We start from the raw sequence: 23,652 nt of genomic DNA, 5'->3' as shown, positions 1-23,652 counted from the left end.
TGAGAGCCGCAATCGTTGCTTAAAAAATATTTCCGAGAAAGAATAAACCATGCTGAGACCTTAGTGTAGAAGGACAGAGAAGGGCCTACTTCCCTGCCACCATGTAGATGAAGTTGTCTTCACTATCATGATCTTCAGTTATAGTTTTAGTCCATTTTGCCAAGCGGCTCTTTAACAAACTGGGTCTTGACCTAAAACCAGGACAGTAGACAAGCAATCCACAAAGGTTTACAGATGTCCTGGGCCAGTAGTCTTCCAAGTACGTTCCGCCAGCCTAGTGTCCCACAAAGTAGCATCTAAACTCCTATCAGCTCCTCTGAAGATGCCCTTACTCTTCCTGCTTCCTTGCAACCACATGGCAATACATTTGTCTTTGTTATATAGCGGGGTATCCTGTAAGATTCTATTAACACAGGGTTTCCTGAATAAAAAATAATAATTTAAAAAAAAACAGTGCTAGGCAATCTCTTGGCAGCCCTCCTTTCCTTTGTTCCTATGCAACCTCTAGCACTGGGGGCCAGGCTCACTTCCCCAACCTTGAGATTGGCAAGGAAACCAGATTCTTTCCTTTCTGGACTTTTTTTTGGAACTTGACTGTATTGTCTTTTCTTTTTCTCTTTAAACCTCATATGATCTGAGGATGCACTGAAAATTGGTTTCATCACTGATTAAGGCTCTTTGTCCACTTCTGATATGCTATCCTACCTCTTACTCCTGATGGACGGAGCTGTTGCCCTAGAGGATTTGTTCTCCCTCCTCATGAGCATACCCAGGTAACAGGCAGAGGACCCTTAATGTCCTCATCCAAACTCGATAGTGTCTTTAATTTTCTATTCATTAACTTAATCTTTATATAATTGCTCTGTCACCTTCACTCAGTATTTTGGACCTTGCCATAAATTTTATTAGGAGAGCCTGAAGCTAGGAAGGTAGTCACTGTGTTTTTGGTGCTCCTAATATTGCATTTCCTCAGAGGTATCTTCAGGGGATGGAGTCTGCATTTTCTTCTTTAAAATAGATCCAAAGGGATGAAAGAAAACTATTGAAATTTTCCCTAATCATTTCCTTTCTTAGCAAACAAAAATGTCCTGGGGATAGAATTATTCTAATTCAGTGTGTTCTTGACCCTCAACATTGTAACTTGACAAAGTGCCCTACAATGGCCCCTAAATGGTAGCTGCTCATTTTGTTGTTTATTCATTCAGGCACCAATATTTATTAAGAATCTATTATCCTTGGGACATGTGAAGACATATTTAAAGGTTTATAATTTACCTATTAGCAGAAAACTTGTAACCACTGAAGCTGATCTTCCTGTTCTACACATCTTACTATATTCTCTTGAAACCCTCAGAGTCCTGATACATCTGCCTCTCTGTTATGACATAAACTTCTCTTGGACAATGAGAACCATGACTGACAGTTCAGTTGCAGACAGCAGTAACTGCCTGACAGGCTCCTGTGGATACTAGTGTCTGTAGGTCTCATCTAGGTGGCACGCTGATTGAAATAGTAGTCAAGAATCTCACCAAGTCTTAGAGAATTCATGAACAAAATGTTTTGGAAATCCCTTTTAATTACTCTGAACTTTTATCTCATTCTCACTTATAATCATTCTTTAGTATATTTGGTTTTTGGTTTTCATTTCCTTAAAAAAGGAATCCCAATGTAACAAGTTTTCTCTGTGACCTCCATGCTGAGCCCCCATTATTTTTGTTGGATCATCATTGTAAAGTTTTCCTGTGTGTCAGATATTACAGCTATTAAGATGAAAATATTCTGTCCCCATTTATGCATAGTTCACAAGTGTGAAAGACAGACAAGTAAACAAGTAATTATAGTATTTAATGGTAAGTTCTATAATAGACGTTGCAGTTATTTATCACTGTGTAACAACCACCACAAAACTCAATAGCTTAAAACAACTTCTGTATTGTTCATGATTTTTGTGGGCCAGGAATTTGGGTACCAGGGCTTGTCTGTGTTCCACATGTTGTTTGATGTGTGTCCAGGAAGGACTCACTCCCATGTCTGAGACCTTGGTGCTGGTGTTGCACAGGGCACCTTGTATCTCTTTCACAATGATATCTTCTCCATGTGGTAGCTTATTATCTGCAGAGTAACTTAAGCTTTACAGGAAGGCTAGCTTCTAAAAGAGTGAAAATGGAAAATGCATGTCCTCCTAAGGCATAGGCTTACTTCTGCCATGTTCTGTCATCAAGGCCAGTCACAAGATCAGCCCAGATGCAAGGGTAGAGGGAATAGACTCTGGTTGGTTTTTTTTTTTATTTTTAATTTTGATTTTAAAGGAAGAGGAAAGTATGGGGAAAGAGAGGGAGAGAAACATCGACTGGTAGCCTTCTGTATGTGCCCCAACCTGAGATTCAACCTGCAACCCAGGCATGTGTCCTGCCTGACCAGGAATCAAACCAGCCACCTTTCAATTTGAGGGGAAAATGCCCAACCAACTGAGCTGCACTAGCCTGGGCTAGATTCTGCTTCTTAATGAGAGTATCTGCAAAGTCACATTGCAAAAGGTTGTGAGGGATTGGTGAAATTATTGTGACTTTTGGGGAACAGTCCATCATGCCAGAGATATATGGACCATGCTTGGGAGGAATAGAAGAGAGGGCATTTGGGCCTGGCTAGGAAGACACAGTCACTCTAGACAGAATGACTTTTGAACCAAGTCTTAAAAAACAGAATAGCCAGGTACACAGCCATAGAAAGGCATCCTAACAGAAGAAAAGGCTCTTATAAAGATACAAAACATCAGAAGACGACATGTTTGGGCATTGGAGGTTAGGCTAATGAGACAGTTTAAGATGCTTAATAGAAAAAGGCAAAGGGGCTAAAAAGTAGGTGGGATAAAATTGTAAAATGTCTTTGTTTTATTTTATGTTCCTTGAAAAACAGACCCAAAGATTAAGATTCTAGTGCAAGAAATTTATCTGGAAGTTGAACCCAGGAATTAGGGTAATTGTGAAGTGAGACACATTCAAAAACAGTTCTGAGCAGTGGAAAAAGGTCTCAATAGGTGCATTGCATCAAATGGAGAGTACTTTAAAGGTGACTTAAAAGTTTAAGCATGTGAGAATAAACACACAATTGTTTCTAAATACATTTTGTTTTGAGGGGGATCCTCATATATCAACCAACTCCTATCATCAGTTGAGGAATACTCCCAGGAACATTAACCATATATCACTTTTATCCTGTTTATATATCACTAGAGAAAGCCCTAAATTTGATCTAAAGATATTTTTAGTAAGAAATGATCATTCCTAACCGGTGTGGTTCACTTGGTTGAACATCATGTCGCAAACTGAAAGGTCACTGGTTCAATCCCCGGTCGGGGCACATGCCTAGGTAACGGATTCAGTCCCCAGTCAGGGTGCATGAGAGAAGCAACTGATTGATGTTTCTCTCTCACATCAGTGTTTCTCTCCCTCTCTTTCTCCCTTCCTTTTTCTGTCTCCAAAAATAAATAAATAAAATCTTTTTTTTAATAAAAGAAATTATCAGAATTCAAGGAGATCTGGATGTTACATCAAGAGTGTCTGCCGTAAGACTATACTTTCAGGGATCATTTCTATAGTCCGTTACAAGAGTGTCTGCCGTAATATGCAATATATTCATAAGTGATGGAGGTTTGAGGGGAGAATTGCCATGATCAGATGTGACTTTTTCAGGCTGTGTGGGTTTTATCTCTGGTGATTTTCAGAACATGTCCTATGGATTAGCTCTTGCCTAATGGACTAATCACTGTGGAAGACTGGTTTATGTTATTAAACAACATAAACAGAGTCTACCACCTCTGTCTAGCAATGGAGGAAACATGCAGGATAAGTCAAGGCTGAATATTGTCACTATGGTTTGTTCCCCTTGCACTCCAACAAAGTGAAAAAGCAGAAACCATGAAGAAAAATTTAATTGTTTTATTTACATAAAAAATCATAAAGAATAATGAAAAAATCAATCAGAAGTGTAATTGAAATAAAAACCCCACTTACAATGGCATAAGAAACATGAAGTATGTGGGAATAGAAGACAGATGTAAAGTTAAAATGTAAATGGAAGCATTAAAATGTTACAGAGGGACATGAAAGAAACTGTAATAAGTGAAAAGACATACAATATTCATGGATAGTAAGACTCAAGATATGTTAATTCTGCCAAAGTATAAATTTGTGTAAGTCCAGTAAATAAAACACCATAATTTCTATGAATCAGACATGTGATATTAAAATTGATGTAGAAAAATTAACAAGGTTAAAACAGAAGAATTATTTAAGAGTTATTATGAGGGATAACTGGCCCTGCCAACTAATAAACCATGTTATATAGCATAAGAATTAAATAGGCTGTGTACTAGCATGTGAACAGGTAAATGTTATTTTTAATTGTTAAAATTAATCCATGAAATTGCTCAAAAATAAATGTTAAAATAATATGTGCATGGGATAAGTTTTTACAACTAGATATCATATGCAGAAGCCATAAAAGAAAGACTCAAAATTTTTTATTACATAAAAGTCAAACATTTCTTTCTCCATGGCAAAACACAACAACAAAAATAATAATCACAGGGCAAATTACAGAACAGGAAATATTTGCAGTTCATATCACAAAATGCAAATATATTAATATATAAAACAACTTTTAGAAACCAACACAGAAAACATCCAGAAACTAAAGAGAAAACAATAGGCAAAATATGTGAAGGAAGTAGAAATGGAAATATAAAAAGTAAAGAAACAGAAAGGAACTGAAAAAAGTGAAGGAAAGGAATAAGCTGGAATCAGCTTCTATGGGAGATAGAAAAAAAGTCCATTTTCTCAGGTTGTGTTTATAAAGCATGAAATTAAGTTGAAAGTTAGAATAATCTCATTATTTTTATTAGTTCCATAATAATTTTAAGGCTAATAAATAACATTGTTGGTAGCTGCTTCATGCCAGGTTCTTTTGCCTCGTATTATTCTCATAACAGTAGTGCTAAATGAATACTCTTAGCCTTGTCTACATAGATGAGGAAATTGAGTTCTGAAAACAAAACTTCCCCAAGATCACCCAACAATAAGAAAACTGGAACATGAACTCTAAACTATACACCTTCAGCCCAGCTTCTTTTTACTACCAGTACCCCATGGTATTATCCACTTCCCACTAAAATAGACCTAGAAACTCTTCAAGAACTGAAAATTCCAGTTGACTAAGGTACCGATACACATAAGAAATGAAAGGGGATCATGCTTTCATAGTGACCACAAATATGCAAGACTATCATACTCTAACTCCTAATACACTGGCCTATAGTTAAAAACCTTGGTAAGTAACCAAGAAAATAATAATTACATATTGCGTAATTCCTAACACGTACTGCATTCTTTCTTTCTAAGTGCCAGGCATTCTAACTGCTTTGCATTCATCATCTCACAACATTCCTACAAGGTAGATATTATTACTATCAGATCCATTTTAGAAATGGGGAAACAAACTTCATTAAGTTAACCGAAGTCATGAACTGAGAAGCATCAAAATGAGTGTTGGAACCTGGTTTCCCTGATTCTAAAACCCAAGTGTGTATTTCTTAGTCCACACTATCGCTCTAAACACAAGATGTTGGTAGAAATGAGACTGGTACCTACTCCCACAGAGAAGGGGTAAACTAAACTCAGCCTTAAAGGGCAGAGCCAGTGTGAATTAAAGGTATCATGGGCTGTTTTGCTTACTTGCTTCACTGTTGTTAATAAAAATTTTAGCTTATTACTGCAAATGACTCCAAACTGCTACATACCAGAGCCTTCACTATGCAATATTGTTCACTCACAGACACACTGCATCAGTGAGTGTACTGGTCTTCACCTGTTTTTTTACTTTAAACTACTCTGTTAAAGAAAACCAACTCCATGCAACCCTGAGTCATAAAAACCTACACTGAGCCCCAGATGGAGCTCTAGTGATAATCTGCCTTTCAGAAGCTTTCTTCATTAGCACATGGTCACTCCACTGTAAGCAGTTCACTGTGCACAGCATTTCCTGGTAATTGTGATATCTTAGATATGCAATGCAGTAAATCAAAGATAGTTGCAAATTATTTGATATATTTTCCATTGAAAAGTGAAATCTGTTTTACTCCCTTTCAATCTGGGCTGGACCTAATAACTTACTTGGCCTATAGAATGTGGCAGAAGGCACTATCTGGGACTTCTGAGACTAAAGTTTAAAAAATTCTTTTATTTATTTTTATTTTTTTATAATAAATTTTATTTAGTTACTTTTCAAGTGCATTTTTTATCTATTTCTCCCATCCCCCCCGCCCTGTCTCCCCCTGTCCCTCCAATTTCCCCTCCCCCAGTCCTCATCCCTGTGTCTTTCATACTTGTTCCTCAAAATCCCTCCCCCAGCTTGAAACCAGTCCTCCCCAGAACGATCTCTCTTAGAACCCAGACAGCATGCTTGAAGGAAGCCCACGCAGCCTGGAGGAGTAGCCCAAGTTGAGAGAAACCAAGGATCCTTGTGCTGCATGCTGAGATGCAGCACCAACTTGTAAACTGAGTGAAGGGTCTTGGAAATGAATCCTCCAGCCTGTGATCTGTCAGCTCTGACTGACACTTCCTGGAAAATAGATGAGTTGTCCCTGCAGAGTCCTGCCCATATTATAGATTCTTGAGCAAACAAATAATTGTTGTTTTAAGTGTGGTGGTAGCTTGTTAAACAGCAATAAGTAAGTGAACACATAGATATCCTATTTCTTTAAAATGTCTAGAAAATTTATTCTGCAATGTCCTCATACTTATTTTCAGTGCTGACACTTACATTCTGAGGGAAGAATTTGTGTGGCCATCCATTTGCTTTCAATTTGTTTTGTGTTTTGGCATAAGAACTATATGCTTAAGATGAATGTCTAGCTGGTTTAGCCAAATACAACAAACTCAAATATTTTGACCATAATACCAAACTCAAACCAGTGCAAAACCATAATCATCTAAATGCTGCCCAATCTGAAGTGTAATTATTCAACCTGCAGTGGCCTGTAATTTATTGTATTATCTGTGAAGGAATAACTGGCTCAGGAGAGTGTGTGTGTTCAGGCACAGATGTTTTCTTAATTAGAAGAATACAGGTTGTTAAGTATATTTAGTATCTTAGTATCTTCCAGTTATAAATTAATTTTATCTATTTGCTAAAGTTTTATTTAAAAAAACATTTTTGAAACACTGTTAGAAGTGAACCGATGTTAATTTAAATACAAGGAATCTACTATATTTATTTTTAAATGCACTGAATTTAATGTTTTGACTAAATGTTGTCAGCTTTGTCTTAGTTGGCCTGAATTAATATAGTTTTACTGGAATTCTAAAGTACACCAACCTGTAAATTAATGTGAGAAGTTGCTGTTGCCACCATGTTAAAAACCAATACATTGGCCAGGTAACTTACAATTTTGGTTAAACATTTAGGGGAAAAAACATGATCAGCATCACTCAGAGAAGTATTCAAAATTATTCCTCACACTCTATTTTATCCATCACAGCACCATCTGAATCCTACTCCACTCAGTAGTTTTGTCACATCGAAGAGTATTTGATTACAGCAGACACTGAGATTGCAAATGCCTGGAAGGGCAGCAGGGCCTGGAATGGAACAATAAGAAGTGATAAGAAGTGGTTTACCTAACAAAGTTCTTTGTTGCCATGAGGGAGATTATTAGGTCCTGTGCTGACAGATTTTAGTTTGAAATCCAAGTGAGTTGAGAGAAGGAGAGGATCTCCTCATTTTTAACTGTTAGCATTTAACCTTTAAAAATTAAACTAGTGTAGATTTCAAGGAAATATTCTTACCAACTGCAAATCTGTAATCTCTGAACTACAGGTAAAAAAGGTGAGAAAAATAAGAGGTGATAGATGAAGTGCTATTTTTTCATACATATTTAGGAGGAATGGTTCAGAGAATTTGGCTCCTCTTAATTTAAATTTATTTTATATATAAAAGCAATAGATATAAAAATGTATCTTCATTTTTCTGGATTGTTATATTAACTCTTGATCCTGTAATGTGTGAGTTTGAGAAACAATTATTACTGACCACATATACTAGATTTCCTTGACTAGCCCTAATTTTAAATATTAGGTACCAAAGTATTCACCAAAATATCATGGAGCTGACAGTGTTTTTATAGTCAAACTTCATCTCTCAGACTTCACAGGAAGTGACACACAAGCCTTTGTTAGACAATGCATCATAAAGTTTGGTCACCAGTATTGTTCTCTAGATATGGTGTAACTGGGCCTTCAGAAGTTGCCCCCAAAAAAGATTATTGCAAATCATAATTATTCTGTTAAGTACAAGTTATACTTTGTTCTTTCTCTGCCATGTGGGGCTTAACCATTTGAAAGTCAACGATCTTTGAGAGAAGCTGATAAACACTTTTTATTTTAAAAAATGTGTTCATAATCATAAAATTTTCCATGTAGAGAGTTCATATATTCTCTGACTTTCTGAGATCCCAGGTTAAGAACCTCAGTTGTGGAATGCCTTTGCTAATTAGGCTTCGTCTGCTCTCACAACCTGACCAGAAAAACCAGCACATCAACCTCTCCAGAGGAGATAGGATAAGGCATTCATAAATTGACTCACCAAGCAGAGAAAAACCACACAAAACCCAAAGTGACTCAGGCAATAAGTACAAGTGTTATTCATTTATTTAAAAACTTATATTAGAATTTTACATTCTACTCTAAAATATATTTCTATTTTTTACCATAAAAGTACTTTATGCCCCATCCCCTAGAACTTTAAGTAAAAATGAACTCCCAGAAAGATATTTCTGTCCTAGTGACTTTTCATACCCCAGAACCCCTCATGATTTCCCAGGAAACCACTTAAGGAAGACTGATATTAGGAAGACCACTCACTTTGACATCAGATAGGACTGGGCTTAAGACCCAGCTCTGACCCTTACTGGCTGTGTCACGTCGAGCAGGTAACCTTGTATCTCTGATCTATATCTCACAAGGCAGTGATGAAGAGGAAGTGATATAATATATGTAAGACTCCCAATAACTATCAGATATATAGTAGATATTCAATAAATGATGGCTGTTTTCTACTAATATTAGCCTACAGCCATCTCTTTTACTGCTGTTATAATAGTGTACATGCAGTACAATGTCTTCCATGTAATAGGGGCTCCATAAATTATTGTTGCAAACCCTCAACTTCTCAGATCCAATGGTGACTTCTCAGTTCTTATTTTATTTGACCTGTCAGCAGCATATGACACAAGTAATCACTCCCTCCCTCCTCCTTAAAGCACTTTCTTCTCTTAGATTCCAGAATATGACACTTCTATATCATTAGCTGTTCCTTTGCAATTTCTATTCCTGGTTCCTCCTCATCTCCTTGACCTTTAAACAATGGAGTGACCCAAGGCTCAGTCCTTGTACTCTTTCTCTTTTCTAACTGCATATCTACCATGATCATCTAATATTGTCTCATCTTTCTATGTATATGTCATTTCCAACTGCCTGCTTGATACTCCCACTTGGATAATCAAAAGCCATCTCCTGGATAATCAAAAGCCATCTCCAATTTCACATGTCTAAAACTGAGCTCCTGACGCTTGCTTTCTCTGTTCCCAACCTTTTCTAATTACAGTTTTTCCCATTACAGTACATAACAACTCCATCCTTCCATGGGGCTGAAACCAGCAACTTGGGCATCATCATGACTTCTCTCTTTCAGTCTACATTCAGTCAGTCAGAAAATTCATAATCCTACTTCCACAGTGTATCCAGAATGTGACTACTCCTCACTTACCTCACAGCAACCACATGTGTCTCAGCCACCATGATCTCTCACCTGGATTGTTTTAGGAGTCTCCTCTCTTCTCTCTGTGTCCCAGTTATCTGCTGCTGCATACCAAACCATCCCAACAACAGTGGCATTAAACAACAATCATTTTATTATGCTCACGGATTCTGATGGTCAGAAATTTAGAAACAGACACAGAAGTTCAGACACAGAGTGGGGACTGCTCTTTCCCGTTCTATGATATCTGGGGCCTCAGCTGAGGTGAACCAGTTGGCTGGGCCCCAAATGGCTGGGTCAGAAGGATCTGCCTCCAAGATGGCTTCCTCAGTCACATACCTGGCATCTAGGCTGGGATGGCTGACAAGCAAGACAAGCTGGGACTATGAACCAAATTGCCACATGCATCCTCTCCAGCAATGGAAACTTAAAGAGAATTTTCTAGTAAATGAAGTAGAATTCTCATGGCCATTTATAACCTAGCCTCAAAAGGTAGCTTCACCTCCACCCTACTTTATAGATTGCAGTCATCACAAACAAGCCCACCAGATTCAAAGGGGAGGGAACATCCCACCTCTCAATGAGAAGAGTATCAAAAATTTAATGAACATATTTTTGAACCACCATACCCTTCTTCCACCCCTGTCCTCCCTTCCACCACACCAGCAGAACTGCAAGACTGTCCTCAACACAACTGCAAAACGATCTTGTGAAATAAAATCATGATGTCACTCTTCTGCCCAAATCTTTCCTGTGGCTTCCATTTCATTCAAAGCAAAAGCCAAAATTTGCAAGGGCCATAAGGCCCCATGGCTTGGTCCTCTCTGACTCATCCACTCTTTTTCACAGTGTTCAATATATTCCAGTCACACTGGTACAAGCACCATGCCTCCATCCACCTGGGGTCATTGGCACTTCCTCTTCCATTTATACTTCCCAGGTATCCAGATGCCTATGCCCTTTCTCCATTCAAGTGCTTAGTCAAATGTTACCTTCTCTATTAAAAGGTCATCTTAATCCTATCTAAAATGGTAAACCTCACTTCCTGCATCCCTTTCATGCTAGTTTTATTTAGTACTTAAGAACTTTACCTTCTCCTGGCTAGTGTAGCTCAGTGGATTGAGCACGGGCCTCCGAACCAAAGGATCACAGTTCGATTCCCAGTCAGGGCACACGCCTGGGTTGCAGGCCAGTTCCAAGTAGGGAGGGCACATGAGAGGCAACCATACACTGATGTTTCTCTCCCTCTCTCCTTCCCTTCCCCTCTAAAGATAAATAAATAAAATATAAAAATAAAAGAACTTTACCTTCTACAAACATATACACACACATACAAATTTATTTCCTATCTGTTATCTGTCTAGTAAGTGAGCTCCACGTTTGCAAAGATTTCTGTATTATCCCCTGCTGAATCCCCAGCACATAGGCCAGAGCCTGCATTTAGTCAGTGCTCAGTAATATTTGGGGAATGAATAAAACCATGTTTTTATTAATCTATTGCTTGTGACAACTCTCATTTCAGATAGTTTCGTTTGTTATTCAAATTGCTATTTGCTGTCTACAAGCCTAGTTCTTTAAAAGACAAAAAGGGCCCACACATGATACACAGGCTCCTTTGTAATTTTCATAGTAATTAACCTCTTTTAAATTACAGATTTCCTAACTTTGTTAGAGAACATTCACTGCCCTCTTTTTAAAAATCATCAAAGCACTAGATTATTTTGTGTGATCAGTAGCTACGTGCTGTTCTCTGTCTGACTCATTTAATTTAGCATAATGCCCTCTGGGTCCATGCATGTTGCTGCAAATGGCAATATTTTGTTCTATTTTAGGGCCACATAATATTTCCTTACATATATATTGTATATATGTACCACATCTTCTTTATCCACTCATCTATCAATAGACAACAAGGTTGCTTCTATACCTTGTCCATGGTAAACAATGCCGAAATGAGAATAAGGGTGCATATATCTTTTTCAGTTAGTGTTGTGTTTTTTTTAATAAATACCCAGAAGTAAAATTGTTGGGTAGTATGGTAGTTCTAGTTTTAATGTTTTGCAAAATCTTAATACTGTTTTCCATAATGGCTGCACTAATTTACAATCCAACAATAGTGCACAATTTATACTGATATTCAGATATCATGTGTACTCCAAGCCTGGTGTCAAGGAACATGTTTTAAGCAAGTGAAACTTTTTCAAGAAAATGAAAATAGAAACTAAGTATTATTGATTAATCCTGATGATCCTGTTACCTCTTAGCAGAAGATGAAATATGCCTGGATTAGAGAGAAAATGACTAATACCTGAGGGTATACAAGCCTGTCATCTGGTTTTAATAATATTCTTCATTCTCAGGGTTGAATGTCCAAGAAAAGTCAGTATAATCTGCTTTCCCACCAATGACCCTGTATATGAGATGATGTTTAAAATTGCATTTAATAAACTTTTTCATCACACTACATGTTAAAAACTTTACAAATACTATCTTACTTGGTCTTCACACTATCCTTATGTGTTTGATACTGTTACTATCCCCATTTGTTTAGATGAGGCAACTGATTATAAAAAAGTTAGTTAATTTTCTTTCCTAAGATTAAATCTTTAGTTAGTACTGCAGGCTGCCCCCAGGATCTTTGTTTTTATCACTAAAAAATAATGCCTCTCCTCCAATATCTTACTGTGAATATATTCAAACTTACAGAATAATTAAGAGAGTTCTACAATGAATATGCATATACCTACCACCTGAATTCTATAGTTAGATTCTAACTATAAATTCTACATTTTACTATGTTTGTTTTATCTCATGTCTATCCATTTATTTACCCCTCCTCCCATCCACCAACTCATGTGCTTTATGCATTTCAAAGGCAGTTGTGGAATCAATGCACTTCACCCCTAAACTCTTCCACATACATATCATTAACTAGACTTTTCTAATTTTTTATACTTTCTTTTTTTCTTTCTTTGAGGCAAAATTTACATATAATGAAATGCACAAATCCTAAGTATACTTTTCAATGATTTTGACCTTGCACTACTTTTTGATTATTCTTATTGGAAAGGGTTTCATAGTACAGTTTTGACTGCAGAAAGACATTACAAAACTGTTTGCTTAATGTTAGAGCATTTAATTTCTGGATAAAAGGACTGAGTAATATGTAAATTAGCATCAAATGAGGGAAAAGAAGGGCTCAAGGGAAGGCTGACTTACCAGAGAAATTTCCCTGTTGTACGAATTTAATTCCAAAGTGATCAAGAGTCATTTTCCTTTCTGGTCTTTAGTATAATCCAGTTAGCAGTAAGGGAACTTGGTTTAGAAATTCTTACAACTTCACTCCAACCCCTGCCTTCTTACACATAGAGAAATAAAACTCAGCAAACCTAAGTGGCTGCCTCCAAAGTCCTTTAGCCTCTTGTCCACAATCCCAAGGCTCTCTCTGGGAAGTAGCATTTTTGTAAAAACTCTAAGCTTTAAAAGCAAACAGCCAGGGACTGCATATTTGAAGACTCAACATGGTATCTGCTATTGCAAATTCTTTAGTCTTGACTTCAAAATTCATACTGCAAAATTGCATTTGTTTCATGTGAGAACTAAAGGCATCTTCTTTCCTGTTTCCCAAAATAAGAGCCCATATGTAGAGAACTTCCTTTTTGCATCTCTTAGGACACCATGTCAGAGAAATCAATATTAATTAAAGTAATGATTGCCTCTACACATGGAAAACTACCACGCGTTTGTGCTATTTGAAATATGATTGTTAATCAACAATAGGCTTTCAAATTTCACACATAAGGATCTGAGCTTTAAAGAGGTCAGTCACCCACATGGCGGCAATGTAGTGGAACCAGGATTTTCTCCTTCTCCTAGTATCATATAACCTGTTGCCACTTCCCACAGTCCTGCTGCCCTAATAAACTAAATCATCACATAGAAATTGGGGGTAAGGCTTCCCCATGGCAGTGCCTAAGTTTGAATTCCAGCTCTGGGACCTTGGGTAAGTGGTATAATATCTCTGTGCCTCAGTTCCCCATTTGGAAGATGAGGATAATAGTAGTGCCTACCCAATAGAATTGTTGTAAGTGACATGTGGTAGTGCATCCAAAGACTTAGGAGAGTGCCAGTGACCAAAAGAAACTCCATAAATGTGAGGTCTTGTTAATGTTGGCTCTTGTAGGAATCTGCCTATTTCTATCACTAGCCTATCTTTGATGAAACTGTTCTAGAAAACAAAGAAAAGATGTATATTGGAACGCATATTGTGACAGCCTTTAATACAGTGTCAGGAATACCTGAGTAAAAGACCAGCAAGTTTTGAAATGAAAATGAACTGAATATTAGAGAATAATAATATGGAGAGAATAATAATAATACTGAATAATCATTAAGGTGGTGCAGTTATGAAATCATGGTGACACTAGCGGATCCTGTTGGTGCCATTTTCACTTCATCTTTCAGCTCTTACCATTACTTTTAAAAAATATCTTATTTATTTATTTTTAGAGGGAGAGGAAGGGATGGAGAAAGAGAGGGAGAGAAACATCAATATGTGTGGTTGCCTCTCATGCACCCCCTACTGGAGACCTGACCCGAAACTCAGGCATGTGCTCTGACTGGGAATCAAACCAGCAACCCTTTGGTTCACAGATCAGGACTTAATCCACTGAGTCACACCAACCAGGGTCAGCTCTTACCATTTCTGTGTACAAAGCATTATTTCCAAAGACCAGCTTCCATGTTCTTTGCCCAAGGACTTTCTCTGGGCCCTTGAAGCCTGTTCTGACCTAGTGTGCACCAAGCTAAAAGTGCCAGAGAATCAACACCTCTAAGAGTAGCCCTCAACCATTGACTGACTGGAGCAGGACGATAAACACCCACACCCCCCACCCCTCAGGTAGGTAACTCTGAGTATGTTCTACACTGTTTCCCAGAGTCCCCACCAGAAATGAGCTCCAACTGCCCACAGTAGTAAATGGGTGATAGCACATCATGCACTGGTTTCGTATCCCTTTCTGCCTCTTCTCTACCAGAACTCACATTCTAAATAAACAACTTGTATTTGAATCCTTTACTCAGAGTCTACTTCTAGGGAACCTAAAATTAAGTAGATAATTTCTTTTAAATTTAACAAATTATTGGCCCATTTAATTTTCAGCATAAACTACAAAGATCATTCTATCTGTACGATGACTCTTATAGCCAGAATCTCATTGAACCCTCACAGCCTTGCTATGAAGTAGACAGAACAACTGCTATTTACCCATTTTTAGGGATGAAAAAAACAGGACTAAGAAAAATAATGATAACGAAGCCACATGGATGATGGGGACAGAACTGGAAAACATTCCCAGGAATTCTGATTCTTATGTTCAAAAATGTCTCAAAGAACTAGCTGCACTAGACACCTCTCAAGCCCTTATTCAGTGCATGCAACCCCATCAACTGCTCCTTACAAGAACAGGTGGGAGATGAAAAAATCAGGACCTCTGATTTCAGTAGTTTAATTTACAGTGAGAAAAAAATTGCTATTTTTGTTACTACACTTGCTCAAAAGAGCAGCTTTGGTGATCAATGTTACTAAAAACATTTTAATCCATGAGGTTCTGAAAGCCTTGAAAAATATTAATTTCTACCTTAGATTTCTGTAGCTATGTATGTGACAGTGGTTTTTACATGACATGAATTTTCTATAAATCATTGTTTAAAAATTGTTTGCCTTTGTTCTTATGCTATGTAGCAGAAGTATTCCTCAAAATCACCTTTCTGTGAGCCCTTGATCAGCTTCAACCCTGTTTTCAAATACATAACATCATAAATGCTTGCTTCCAGACCCAGTGAGGAACACAGTCAATTCACTTCTTGGTTACTTTGCTGAGCTTGCCAGAGGCAATGACATTGATGACATGATAAGGGACCCCTGGTTTCTTGCAGCTTGCTGTTTGTCAGTCACTTAATCCTACAGTTAGTGGTAAAGAAACTAGGCTCCAGATCTTCTCAAACACCTGGATAATAATGGCAGAACTGATCTCAGATCTCAGAGAAGCATTTTAGCCAATTTTCTATATCTTAGTGACACATTTATCAATAGGCAACTGAGATTCAAATAAGTGCCATCACTTGCCCAAGATCTCAAAATGAGATAGGCAAGACATACCTCTGTGCATCACCAGTTTCTGATTCTAGTGCTTCTACAGAGCACCACCTTTCACACTGTGGAACCAAAAAGGGACCATTGACACTGACACATTTTGCTGAACCTTGCAAATAATTTGAGACACCTGGGAAAATCTCAAAATTGATGTACCCCATGAATTGGCTTGTTAGTTTATGAAAAAGAGACTGGTATTTTCTCTAAGGGGCCATGCTTTCCACTGGTCATTCTTAGGAAGACTGATGAATCAGATACCTATAAACTGAGAAATAGGTACAAGTGCTCCACATGGTGACCTAAGAAAATGACTCAAAAACTGAAATAAGTAAGAACCCTGGCTGGTGTAGCTCAGTGGATTGAGTATGGGCCTGCGAACCAAAGGATCGTGGTTTGATTCCCAGTCAGGGTACATGCCTGGGTTGCAGGCCAGTTCCCAGCAGGGGATGCACGAGAGGCAACCATACATTGATATTTCTCTCCCTGTCTCCTTCCCTTCCCCTCTAAAGATAAATAAATAAAATCTCAAAAAAAAAAAAACCCCTGAAATAAGTAGGTTGCAAACATCAGTTTTCTTTTGTTAAATGCAGCATTAATCATTATACCAATCAGATGACTCATGTCTTACACCCATCCATTACTTAGTGGTCAGAAACTATAATGGCTGAATAAATAAATAAGTATATGAATGAATGGATGGGTTTTAAATAAAACAAATTTAAAAAAATGTTTAGATCCATCAGGTGGTTGATTCAAAACTATAGGTAAAAACCAGTCAAAATTGGCATTGCTCTTGGAGAAGTTACTTTTTTTCTATATTATGTGCCACATGATAATAAAAGTTAATCCAATAATTATGACTGTAACCATGAATGTTTTCAGATTTTTTTGGAAACAAATTAAGTGTTGTGATATAATATTCTTGATGTCTTGGTTGTTCAGAGACAAGATGCTTGTCTGTCCAAGGAGCAAACGTTTTTTATAGAAAATAAAATGCCATGTTCCACCTTCCATGAAAACAGAAGATGTCAGCCAGGAAATATGATATATCCAATTAAGCATTATCTCTTTATGGACGCATTCTATCTTGAAAGGGAAGCAAAAGATAAACCAAGGTATGGGCTCCTACACTGCCCATGACATACACAAATGTGTGTGTGTTTATAGGGTGGCAGGCAGAGAAACAAGAAGAATAAGTGTGCAAAATCCTAAGGGACACAAAAAAGGAACAATAACTGAATGCTTAGCCAGTTTCTTTCTCAGTAGGAAAGCTTTCTGCTTCTTCCTGTTGCTGAATGGCTGGCAACTGTTTGATCTAGCTTTACAGAATAGAAAGTTTTAGGTGGGGTTTAGGATCATTGAGGTACAAGAAGGAATTGTTTCAATTTGACTCAAAAAATTATTGTTTGTATTCCAAGTTCAATCCACTAAGTTTAGCCAAGTGACTGTCAGAACCATATTTTATGTGCTTCCAGGAGCCCCACCTTGTTATAACTCACCTATGAGTCACTGGCTGCCTGACATGGAAAAGAAATGCCACGGAGCACACCTCATTGTAATGACAAAGCATCCCTGTTTTTTGTTCACTCAAGACATTTAGAAGACACTTGTGATTTTTGGTGGTAGGTCCAAAATTCCAAAATCAACCAAACAAGTGTTTGCTTCATCAAATCCTCCTCTTTAATGGTGGAGACTTTAAAATCACCAACCACACAACCATGAATCACTGTGAATCATTGAATGTGGGAGCTCCTGGAAGATATGGTGTTCACACAGCCCTGCAAAAGCCCTTCTGAGAATACACATCTGATCAAAAATTATAAGCAACCACTTGCTTAAAACTCATTAATGGGCCCTGGCTGGCATAACTCAGTGGATTGAGCATGTGCCTGTGAACCAAAGGATTGCGGTTCAATTCCCAGTCAGGGCACATGTCTGGGTTGCAGGCCAGTTCCCAGCAGGGGACACATGAGAGGCAACTACACATTGATATTTCTCTCCCTCTCTCCTTCTCTTCCCCTCTAAAGATAAATAAATTAAAAAAATTTTTAAAAACTCATCAATGGCTTCCCTTATTAGAATCAGGGCTGCAATTCTAAACTTGGCTTATGAGCTTTGCATAACCTCCCAGCCTATTCGATCATTCATCAAGCATTTAATGGATACCTACTTCACATCAGATGCCATCCTAGACACTGGAACACTAGCAATGGACAACACAGATGGAGTTCCCCTCCTGGAACTGACATTTGGCCATACCTGCCCCCTCACTATCCCAGCCTTACAACCCTACCCCTTCCCACAGATTTTCAGCCTCTTCCTGATGCTAGAAACACTCTGCCTGGTAAATCCCCACTCATGACTCTATTCTTATTTTAACTGCCATCTTCTTTAGGGAGGCCTTTGTCATTTCCTGAATTAGGTCAAATTCCTACCCACTCCGCAGCAATCTTACTTATTTGTCACTTTCTTTTTTGTAAGTATTCATTCTGCATCTGTATTTCTGTCTAGACCAAGGATTAGCAAACTTTTTCTATAAAGAACCAGATAGTAAATATTTGTTTCTTTCCAGGATATATATACAACCTCTGTCACAACTACTCAATTCTGCCATTGTAGAGTGAAAGCAGCCATAGACAGTACATAAACAAGTGGGTATAGTTGTGTTCCAATAAAAGTATTTGCAAAAGTAGGTGGTGAGCAAGATCTGGTCTGTGCACCACAATTTGCCAAGTTCAGACAACAGAAACTCCAGTAATAATGGAAATACTGCATATCTGTCTCCTCCAGTGATGAAGCCATCACCCATATAAGGTTATCGAGCACTTGAAATGTGGCTAGGGCAATTGAGGATCTCAGTCTCTAAATTTGTTTAATTTTAATTATTTAAGTTTAAATATAAATGTCACATGTGGCTAGTGAGATGCATTAAATAGCATACATATAGACCATGAGCTTTGTGAGGACAGGAACTGGGTCCCTTTTAGTTACCACTGTGTCACCTGGACCTAGTACAGCAGCTAGCACAGAGTAAGTGCTCAAAATGTGTTTGTTGAATGAATGAACAAATGTATAAATATGAAGTGACTTATCAAACTTCTGTTTTTTTACCACTGCTATATATTTAATTAGATTTTGACACTTGATGCTTCTTGCTCTCTAAGACCCAAATGTCATATATTTTAAAATATGTTTATCAACGTTAAAGAGAGAGAGGAAGGAAAAAAGAGAGAGAAAAAACATCTATCAGTTGCCTCCCATACACACCACAACCTAGTCATGTGCCCTGACTAGGGATCAAACCGGGGTTCCTTTTGGTGTGTAGGATGATGCACCAACCAAGCAACCGGCCAGGGCCAAAATGTTATACATTTGTATGCATACTTTATCTCCCATCATCTATGAATTAGCTCTATGAGGATGGGAGCTGCACAGAGACAGCTGTAAGAGACAACTGTAAGAAACAGCTACCTGAGTGCTCCTTCCAGTGCCCAGCAGAGGCACATGTGCATGGTAGTCAGCCTTCCCACACAGTGTTTGCTCCTACCAAGATCCACCTGGAAAGAAAAAAGATTCAGTCTCATGTCTGTTTTATTTCTGAAATATGTTCTGTCATGTCTCAGGGATCTAACTTCAAGCTTTCTGCTTTAACTCTGCTGTTCTTAAGGTGAGAAATTCAACTTAGTCCTGCCTTTTCCCGTTTTGCAGCTTTAGGGAAGTTGCTTAATGCCTTGTGTCTTTTTTATTAGTGAAGATAATTCTAATTCTGTTACAGCTATTCACCACCTACCTCTTAGGAATATTATGTAAATAAATAAGATCAAAAGCTTTGAGCACTGTTTTCACATGACACATTATAACTGATCTAAAAGATAGTAGGATGTAGTTATTCTCAGTGATATTAAACTATTAGTACATTGTTTTCTCTGATTTATCAGGATAACTTACTGAAAGCTCTGTGATCCTCAAGTGAGTCAGCCAGTTGCAAGTAAGATCAGAAGAATTCAATCATTGCTGGGTGGTGAGACAGCCACTTGGTTCCAAGGTTGAATTATGTTCAGTTGATTTTAGAGCCTCCACCCCAGCTGTCATCCCAGGTAGGATCCTAACATCCTACAAATCTTTCTACCTTTCATTCCTCCAGCAGTTCCAATGAGGGGGCATCCCAATGAAAAGTACACCTTTCCTTCACTCCTATCTGAAAAAGATATTCTGGCTGACCTGCCATAGAAAGACCATTTCATTTCAGTGGGCGTTATATAGCTCATCTCCAAGTAGCTAACACATGAGGTCTAGCCAGAGGTCCATGAAAGGCCCTGTTCTTGTTTTATTCCACTAACAAGTGCTTATGTTGGTCCTTTTTTCCTAGAAAAGCCCTCACCTCCTTTCTCAACTTTTCTCGATCTTGGTGTTTGCACTTTCTCCTTCCTTCCCTCCCTCCCTATCTCTCATTCATTCATTGGCACTCTGCTGAGGGTTCTGTATAGACATCTTCAAGCAATCCTGTCCTTTCTGTGAATCTTTCACTTCTCAATCTGGGTGTGTCCTGTGGAAGGCTGTGGCTCTTTTCACGGGGTGCTGTGACATATTAGCTAACTCTTCGGGTTGTAAAGCAATCCAACACAGCTGGAAACCAACTTAAGCCATCAACATCTGAACTTGTTTACCAATGGGGGAAAAAGGGTTGGAGTAGCTAATATATAAAGAAGTGGTCCCATCAACATTTCCATGTTCATAATATGTCTCTCTCTGCCTTCTGCGGTCACTAAAGCCTAAATCTTATAATATACTTCTTTTTTTTCATCATGCACTGCCTAACACTCAGAAGAGCTTGATAAGTCAAGAATCGAACCTTTGCATCAGTTCATTTTCTGGCATAAACTTTCCCAGATACAAATTTCAATTGCAGTCTGCCCAGACCTGTCCTGATACATGATTCCTTGGGACGGTAAAAAGGTTCTCGGACTTCTTTCAAATGCTTCTAAGCAACGATTAGCAGTAAAAGTATTTTAACAAAGTTACTATAGTATGTATTCATTAAGGTTATACTAGATGTCATAATAAAAAAGGCACCAAATAGAAGTTTATTTCTCACTCATATTAAGTTTAATTGTCAGTGATAGAGTGTTGAAGAAGGAGATGGTAAGGACTCTGCCTCACACAGTTATTTAGGGAACCAAACTAACAAAAAACTCTGCAATCCTTAATATGTGGCTCCTAAAGTTACCTTGGCCATCGAACTTCAGATGGCAACAGAGGAAAGAGAAAGAGATGGATCATGAGAAAGGCTTTTATGGGCCAGGCATGGTAGCAGCACATTTTGTTTCCACCCCTTTCACATCGGTAGAACTCAGTCATTGTGGCTGCATTTGGCTGCCAGGATTTGGGGAAATGTAGTCCTGCTGAGAGAAAGGAAAAAGGAAAATGGGTTTGATGAACAGCCAGTCTTTGCCACATAGGACAACAGGGTTAAAATATTTGACATATTTGAAAGGCCTGGGTGACAGATAATGAAAGCTATTATTTTTGCAAGTGATCCTTTATTTTCTGTCCTGTTATCAAATGATTTGTCTTTTAAAAATATTATTGTAATACCATGTGATGAATATAATAACAGTGTTATACAGTGAGGACATCTAGCCTAGACTTTTTTAGAACATAAAGCCAGAGCTGGGTCTTAAACAGTGGATGTTAAGCAGGCAAATAATATATTGATATGTATGTGGAGTACAGAAGGAGAGATGAGTTAGCAAAATGAGTGAAAACTGAAGAAATTGTGGAAGTGGCAGTATGAGTAAAGGTTTGAGGGGGATAAAAATCAGGGTGTAAAATTGTTACAGAACAGTCCTGTGGGGGGTAAGGTGCTGTTACTGAAAGGACGCCCTCCCCCAGGGTCCCTCTGTATTAGATTCACCTTGCCTGCTCCTCTTAGGAATTGTGGCTCTCATTGCAAGAGTTTGGTGAAAAGGAAAGAAACTATTTATTCAAAAGTTAATATCTTTGTTAAAATCCCAAAGTCCCTTAAAACACCCACAAACATGCACAGTCCTTCCTTCTCCCTTTGCCCTGGCAGGCCAGCCTCAGAACTTGCCAGTTAGAAGTATCATCCTCCATAAGCAAAAAACAGAAGTCTGCAGCTCACTTCTCCTGGTTCTTTTCAGTCACCCATGCTTGGCTGGCAGATCTCCCACCATTCCCAGCACCATCAGCTGTGTGGCCGTGATCTACAGTTCTCAACCCAAACCCATGTGGCACCTTCACATGGCCCACCAGCAACAGTCCTTTCACCCCTTTCCTTCGTACAATGTCTCCCCTGCATTCTTCCAAACTGCTAAGAGAGAGCTCTACATAGATGCTACATCTTGCTTTCCTGCTTCCTAAGCCATGTGGTTAAGGGAGCCTCACAATCACATTTGAACCCTGAAACCATATGGTTCACCCTGCATGGCTGCCACACCTGGGTTTAAACCCTGGCACGAATCTGCCTCTGCATCCCCATTTCCAACTCCTCCCACAATCGGCTACACCTACCAACGTTACCATTTTCCAGCTTTTCTAGGCTTCCATAATAAGTCCAGGCAGGCATGGCCCTGTGATGTGGAGAAACCATCTCCAGGCTCTCACACAGGCACTGTAATCAGCGGAAGTTGCCTCCTAATTACATCAGAGGTCGCTCCCATCTCCCTGGCTCAAAGCATGGTCACAGCTACTTACCATACCTATGAAGCTAGCCAGCTGTTATAGCTATGTAAAATAACCATTTTTGCATATCAGGTATGAAGCTGAACAACTGTTGATACGCAAATTAACTCTCAAGGGCCCTGCTCCTTGTGTCCCATCCCCCAGTTCAGATTTATGGAGGTGAGGATATCCTATATTTTATCATTTCTCAACACCCCAATTTCTGGACCCCATTACAAATCCCTCTCTGGAGGCCCTGGCAGTATCCTATTACAAAATAAAAGCAGTTCGATATTGCTTAAGCAAATATCGGAAACAGAAAACAGGAAATCAGAGGACTTCAGACAGCATTGTCTTCTATGCTAAAAAACTTAACTTTATGCTGAAAACCAACACTTCTGAATAGAGATTTGTCATGGATTAGGTAAATGCATATAAACGACAATAAATACATTTGATACATGTGCTGGGTTTCCCAAAGTTAAGTGAATTTTTTCTTCAGTATTTTAGTAATAGGCAATAAGCTGACTCAATCAGCAAATACTTATTTAGCACCTACCATGTTTGCAATGGGGAGAGAGTGATGAGCAAGAAAGATATTTCTCTTGGTTCTCATATTCTAGATTATGTACACTGTGAAGAATACCCAAAGTTGCAGAGGTATGTAGCCTTTCCATAAGCCTTTTTGTTGATGAGCATCTCTAAGGAGCACTCTAGCAACCAAAGATTTGGGGAGTGGATATGGAGTAAAGAGACCATCCAGAGGTGATTACAGTGGCCTAAGAGAAAGGCTGATGAACATCTCCCCAGATGCTCTCAGTTCTATCTTTGGGATCTTTCTCTCTATGCATTCCTGCTGCCCTTATTCTTCCAGACCTCATACTTCCAGCCTTTGATCAACTAACTTCTTATTCACGAAAGCTTCATACCACTTCCAACCACTGTTAAATCCATCTTCCTTCCAGTACCCACAGTACCATAAATGTCTCTCTGGTACTATTTAT

At 38.5% G+C, this 23,652-nt stretch overlaps 1 protein-coding gene and 1 pseudogene across 1 annotated transcript in view; both read left to right on the top strand.

Annotated features, from left to right (window-relative positions):
* Nucleotides 1-23,652, top strand: part of SPTLC3 (serine palmitoyltransferase long chain base subunit 3) — a 140,859-nt gene that overhangs the window by 2,122 nt on the left and 115,085 nt on the right. The window lies entirely within an intron of this gene.
* LOC128628319 (uncharacterized) lies at nt 3,568-3,699 on the top strand (annotated as a pseudogene).

Source organism: Artibeus jamaicensis, unplaced genomic scaffold (assembly GCF_021234435.1).
Source record: "Artibeus jamaicensis isolate MK-2021 breed Jamaican fruit bat unplaced genomic scaffold, CSHL_Jam_final contig_685, whole genome shotgun sequence".
NCBI lineage: Eukaryota > Metazoa > Chordata > Mammalia > Chiroptera > Phyllostomidae > Artibeus > Artibeus jamaicensis.
This window is presented reverse-complemented; position numbering and strand designations above follow the sequence as displayed.